This window comes from Habropoda laboriosa, unplaced genomic scaffold (genome assembly GCF_001263275.1).
Source record: "Habropoda laboriosa isolate 0110345459 unplaced genomic scaffold, ASM126327v1 scaffold80, whole genome shotgun sequence".
Lineage (NCBI taxonomy): Eukaryota > Metazoa > Arthropoda > Insecta > Hymenoptera > Apidae > Habropoda > Habropoda laboriosa.
Window position 1 is genome coordinate 22,716 of NW_017100193.1, and position 7,276 is coordinate 29,991.

The following is a 7,276-nucleotide window of genomic DNA, read 5'->3' on the forward strand; positions in this document are numbered from 1 at the left end:
CGGATCTGACGAATCTTTACCTCGGGAACACACAGCCAGAGACAATAAAATTCACCAAGTGTGATCTCGAGGTGGATCGATGCTCGGGCAAGCTGGCAATTAACTGGCATAAATTCGTCGGTCTCGATTCTCCGATGGTATAAAAGCGGTGTGGAATATGTTGGCAGGTATCTCGCGAAATTATTTTCCGCTCATATCTCCGCGGTTATGCGCGAGAGGAGAAGATCTCCTCCGTTGATCGTCACGCTCGATTTCCTCCAGGTTGCACACGGCGCGGTATAATGTAGCCAATTAATGCCCGCGGGACAATCGCCCCAAGTTTCTTACGAACTGTCCCGCAAATTGTCGCGATAAACCGCCCCGGGGCGGTGCACAGACGGAAGTGGACACTGTTACCGGAACATCCCGTACTTCACTTTGCGATGTCCACCAAATTTTTTCGCTTCGATCCATTTTCTCTCTCCGATCTTGTAGCGTACGTTGCCTTCGTAGCAACGCGTGACTTTTAAGGAAAATTTCAATTTCTAACTGTATCGGGAATTCGGCGGTTTTTATACGCGTGGAAAGATCGAGGTTTCGAGAGTGTACAGTGATAAAATTTCAGATCGATAGCTAGAGAATTGACAGAGTTACGAGTATCTTTCCGAGCATTCTTTTTTTAAATAGACACCTTCGAGTAGTTGTGATCGTTGCGTCTCGAGAACCAATCGATGGATTTGCTTGAAAATTGGTCGGCATATGCATAGAGGGATTAACCCTTTCGCTGTGTGCTGGTTGTACGGGCACAGCGGGATCCGCTTTGTTTAGCCTATCCTATCCTAACAAAAAGAAAAAGAAGTGAAAACGAAGGAAAACGAATAAGGAAAGATACACGGTATTATTGCGAAGAATGCAACGTTGGACTATGCATACCGTGCATCAAAATTTACCATACTCGGACTAATTATTAGAATACCTTTAGGAATAACAGTGAAACACAGGTAAAATATGCTTTCTTCGTATTTTTATCATAAACCGAAGCAATACTAATAATAAAACAAGTCGAACATTATTCACCGCTTTTTGTTATTTTAGTGAACAGCGAAAGGGTTAAGCAGCCGCGTATGGTTTCACTTTTCCAAATTTCGAACCCAATTTGTTTCCATTTAAAAGAGAGTGGGAATGTGTCCTGTTGAATATCTCCAACCAAGTCTCTCCTCTTGTAAACGATTATATTTCTTGTAATTATCAATCTTTTTAGGAAAAAAAAGAAATCGTATCACCTACTGGACGAATATATTTTGCACCTGAAAAGAGTTCCATTTAATTATCGTTCGTAGTTCTCTCGGAAAGACATTCGTAAGTTTCGCGTGCAACACAGTTCTGCAAAGGGAAGGAAAAATCGGTAGACCGGAGTAATTCGAGGGAAATTCGAGCTCCGCGAGTGGGAAAGGGGAGAGATTATCGACGAATAATGCGCCAGTTCATGGCCGCGGCGTGGAAGTATTGATGTCCTGGCGAACGATTCGGCCACTTCCTCCTCGATGTGCTACCCTGGCTACAAGCCTGCCTGGAATCAATGACAAATCCACCGGTCTGCCTGCTCCCCGCTTTTTAATTGTTCGAATCGACGCTCGTCCACCTATCCCACGTCCGTCCCTCGGACCATAAATATCGAATTATCACCGATGGAGTTCAACTGACGAATTTTCTGCTCACCGTCTGTTTCAAGGGGCGGTGTGCAGAGCAGAGAGGAGCTGAGAAAGGAATCTAGAGTGTTTAGCCTGGCAGATTTACTGGTAAGTCTCGGTTTATTAAAAATTCACGCCTGCCGGAGAGATTCTACCGTACGAATGGGTTTCTCCGGCTCGCGATAGATGGTAGCAGCGGTCTTGCGGGGTTCTTGTCCGTAAAAGAACGTTCTCTAACGTAGAGTTTCAATCCGGTGAATTTTCTTCTGTCGCGACAGAAGTACGTTCACTCTGGTGGTACGTTTGAAAACTTGCCACCCTATGTATGTATCTTTCGCGAACGGGAACTTGGAATAGCATCATGTTTTCAGTGTACACTTTTCGTTTCGAAGCGTTGTCGAGGAGATCGCCGAGTTAGTTCAGAGTAAAATGTTAAGGCATGAAAAAGAAAACGTTGTGAATAGAAAAGATGGAGTTAGGTTAGAAGCATCGAGGCTCGAAAGTGAGTTTTCCCCGCGGGACAGCTCGTTCTTCAAAGCTCGTAAACTCGCTGGTCGAAAGAGTTCTCGTTTCAGCGACGCGGAGGTTTTTCGACGTGCTTATCCGCGTATAACTCGAGGCAGATTCTAGTTGAGCCGCAGATTTATTAGCGATAGAGCGGCTCGATAGGCGGCCGTGCATCACCACGCCCAGTCCGCGTGGCGGACCCAGTACATACAGCACAACACCCCGATTTCTCGCCCCTGGCGACCCTCCACGGCTTCTGCAATTTCCTGCTGTACTCCTTTAAGAGAGAATCTCCGTAACTCGGGCGGAAAAATTCGCAATTTTTTCGGAATTTCTTTCCAACGAAATATCGTTGGTTTTCTCTACAAATAAATTTTCAGTTAGAGTGTCAAGTAACTGACACTCGTTGTAATCTGTAACGACAGAGTGATTGGACGAAGAAGAAAGCACATTTCTTCACAGCTGTTCTTTCTTCGAGGAGAAAATAAAAAATAGCGAAGATAAAGTTATAACAGTAGCTCAGGTGATAAATAAACAATGAATAAATATCTTGTAAAAAATTGTAGGTTAGTAGGATTAATAGTTTTCGAGATATACACAGATATATAGGAATATTCAAAAGTACGGAGCTAGTTGGTGCAGACTGCACCAATATGGTGTCTCGTTGTTTGAGCTCGCGTAACTTTTATCATTTTTCAAATTTCTCGAAAATTCTTTCTACATCTTTTTCTACACATGCCAAGCTTTGTATGAGAAAGAGAGAATATTTTTCCTACCACAAAATATCCAGATGTCTACTCGAAGTGTTTACTCTTTGCGGTCGTATTTTCCGTAGGCATCGTACTGGTCGAAATTATTTTTTAGTAGCACGCGCTCAAAAACGTACAAATTTTATTCAAACGAGTTTGTTTAAGCTGTGTGCATATTATCCCCCCAGTTTTGGAAGGTAAACACGCCTTGTCGGGAATATCCACTTGGATATTGGGCATTTCCACTCTATGTACACGCATAGTCTATGCCCATTTGGTCTTGTAGTCCTGAGCAACCTGAATTACACCGCAACAAGATTGGAAAGTAAGCTTGTGGAAAAGAAGTAAGCTTGTGCTTTGTGTAGCGATTGAATCGTCAGAAAATCTCTAACGGAGGAACTCGAGCATCGAAGCGATAATTACAAGGAAATCGAGTGCGAACGAGGCTGGCCGCTTATCGATGGCGATCGCCGCGCCACCGGCGGGGCCAGCGTGAAACTGAGCAAGAGGCAAGGGGAGAATCTGTGTCAGAGGTTGCTTATACCTCGGATTTATGGGTTTGATTACCGGCGAGCATACGTGCCGCGCGCGATTTTGTATGGGTAAATCGTGATCCTCCACGCCTCCTTCGCGGCTCCCTCCACCCTTTCGCGCGAGTACGCGCGCGAGTATAAAGTTATCGCGTTCTCTGCGGCCCCGGTAAGTGTCCATTGTCTACTTTCAGGCCTGTATTATGCTCCTTTTCTTTCCTCCTCCCTCGACGCCGCTGTAATTTCACTTTTACAGCCGCGTCGGATTGACCGGCGATAATCTCGATACGCTCGATACCTCCTCGGGATCGGTCTGTTTGACCAGCGAAAATAGCGCTCTTCTCGCCATTCTTCAAGCCAGTTGTTTCACAGGGACGTTGAGAAGCTTGTTAAGGGTGTTTGGACAACTTTTATTCACCGCGGTGTAATCTATCCGTTTTTCTATCGTCTTCGATTCAATTCTGAGAGGATCAACGGTAGTGTTCTTTTCACTGCAGCAATTCGGCATTGTGCTGTCGGTGTACTTACTAGCAGTATGGTTTCCGTACGATAGAGCAGAGATTTCGTTTTCGAGGGTAATTACCCACTTTAAATGGACTTTTTCAATCTTCAGTGTCGAACGAACCGCGAATATTCGGAGTAACCGGTGAAAAAGCGTGGTACACGATACGCAAGTGGTATATTGAGAAAGGTGGGCCAGGAAACGGTCGAAAAACGCCGTTACACAGGCGCATCAATCTCGCACCGAGTCTCCCAGAGGCGGAGGACGCCTTGGGGGCGAGACGTCGCTCGGCGAGAAGATGAGAAACGTCGCGGGAGGTCCCTAGCCCGGGATTGATGGACATCCTCACCTACACGGCTGATTATTTGCCGCCACACGCGCGCCCCGGCCCCCAACCTGCCCCGTGGACCGCTCTTACGCGCGTTGCCACGGATTCACGCCGGTAATCACCGGTCGTTAGCGCCTCATTCACGCCCGATCACCGTCGACGTCACTTCTCCGCCACCTTGAAGCTTTCTTTCTCAAAAAAGGAAAAGGGAACCCGGCTTGAAATTCATTTTTTCACGGGAATTACGAGACTTGGAGTCTTAGGCTTAGATTTTTCGAGCCAGCGAAGTGTCACGAATTTTCGAAAATTGATCGAACGTGTAATGTCACGGAAAATTTCGAAGAAGAAAGTTTAGTCACGAGGCAACGTGACACGCTGGAGGTATTTTGTTGAGAAACGTTCATCATCATCATCGTCGTCGTCGTCATTTCAAGATTGAAATCACACAGCTGTGTCTGTCTCTTTCACTCATCTTTAATCCGACAAGGATGAAATTGGAAGTGTTAAGAGTGGACAAGGATTCCCAGGCAAACGAAGAAACGTCGAATCGATCGATCATCGCGAGAATCGATGGCCTGATGATGCCCAGTCACAACACCATTGTTTCAATGACCCGGTGCCCCGCCCGGTAGGTGGCACCGAGCCCCCACATACTAATGAGCCGGCCAGTTTCGAGGATCATCAACGCAACGCGATGAGAGATGAGGTGTTGAGGCTACCAGAGCCAATGAATCCTCTTACTACCTACACGGACTACTACTCCTTCGTCTTTTTTCTCCCCCTCCCCTCTTGTTCTTTTTTTTTGTTCAAACAAAGTGATTTAAATCGCTCGTACAGGCTCTGGAATCGACTCTTGATCTTGTCGAGCTTCGTTTTACCGGGTTGATGAGCCGTTTCAACGAATATTTCTGTTGAGAATCCGTCTTCAGTTCTTCTGGATTAAAATCCTTCGAACAGTTTACATTTAGTAACGTGTACTATCTGAAAGGCGTTTGAAACATGACTACCGTACCTACCAGCAGAACCGGAGGACTTCCTCTCAACCGCGATTTCCATCCTCACACTTCGGAAAACGAAGCTTATAATTATCCCGGCAGACCAAGTACACTCAATTTCAATGTAAATCACCCGGTAATTTATTCGAGGGGAATCAATGAAGCAGCCAGACCTCGTTTCTCAGCTCTAGCAGGAAGCATCGGTTATTCGATCAAACCGATCGATCGCTAATAGACCCGAGCCGCGGGAGGATCATTAATTATGGCGTAATACTCGCGTCGAGGATGCATCTCTGGCCCTCGAGTGGAGGCCAGGTAAGCATTCGAGGTTCCCTCGGGGCCCTCTGCTCCCCCCCCCATCTCCCCCGCCCCACGAAAAAGGGTACAGAGTGCCAGTCATATATTAGAGAACTGTTGGGGACACCTAACAAGCTGGCAGGACACGTTTCCCAGAATCGGGGCTACTCGATTTTCTCCTTTTGTCTCCGCCACCCCTCCTCGACGATATTCCGCCGCGTATTTCACGTCCCGGCTAGTCCACAGGCGCGGATAGATGTGCTTTCGCGCTCTCGAGACAGCCAGTGTCTTTGGAAGCTTTCTATAAAAAGAATTATGTCTACAAGCTAGAAAAATTCATTTCACGTTCGGAGACTATTCCAACTAACTTACATCGTCGTCTCGTTCCTCGCAGCATCGGAGAATAATTCGTCTCTGTTCGAGGGAAATCTGTACGTATGTAGTCTCACCGTCGACGACACTCTCGGTGTAGCGTTCAGTGATCTATAAAATCCTTGGAGCACCATGTGTACACCTTGCATCGCCCATTATTGCTCGTGCAATCTTTCAGCGTGCGAGAATCGGCTGGTATTTTTATTTGATTTCCATTGGAACGGAGGGCAGATGGCTAAAGGGTCTGTTCAGATCTTGTTTCCACGGGGATATTAAGGTGAACGCGCACAGCCATTCGGCTTATCAGCGATTATTAATCCGGTAGTGAGCGAGCCGCAACCTGCTCGACCGCGGAATTATTATTAACAAGAGGGACCAAGGCACTGGAGGCATTAAACGATAAATAGAAACGACGCTGGTTGATTTTTCTTCCTCCTTTGACGCTGTACGCCTTTTCCTTGGTAAAGGAGATCGAATAAAAAGCGCGTATAAATTTCAAACTGGCTCAACTGGAATAATAAAATGGTTGCGGGGCTGTTTCCAGAGGTTTTCCGCGATTTTAATGGTCACCGGCTTCCTAAAATATCTGGACGAGTCCTGGTTGAAATAAAAACAAGTCTTAATTAAATGAAATGGTCCCCGCTGGCGGCTGGGGCTCGTTCGGGATTTCGAATTTAGGAGGTTCCTGAAGGTAGTTCGATCGAGGGAAATCCGCGAACCTACGCCCGCTCTCTTGTTCTCCTTCTTCAGAATTTTATAGGATCGATCGATTCAACGTTCTCGAAGAACGTGAAAAATAGGCAAAATTCTTGGGTCTCTATGGATTGTTTCGTAAAGGCATTGCACGATAATCAAAAAACGGTAAACAAAAGGAAAAAGCTCCTTGACATTTCTTTCGCATTTCTCCATTTTCGTACCAAAAGACTGTTTTCACTATGCAAGTTGCACCTTCGTCGATAAATTCCTCTGACAGACACAATTTAGGCACAAGTTCCGTCGAGAACTGTAGCAGCCATGAAGTAAAACGAGGCAGTGGAATATTCGATCACTTGAAAATATATTTTGTGCATTTGTTCGGAATGGTCAGTGGTTCGAGGACTTCTCTGGGCGGATTTTCACTATGCAAGTTGCACCTTCGTTGATAAATTCCTCTGACAGGCACAAGTTCCGTCGAGAACTGTAGCAGCCATGAAGTAAAACGAGGCAGTGGAATATTCGATTACTTGAAAATATATTTTGTGCATTTGTTCGGAATGGTCAGTGGTTCGAGGACTTCTCTGGGCGGTCCGGCTCAGGTAGCCCGGCCCTGGTATCAGAAACACATCG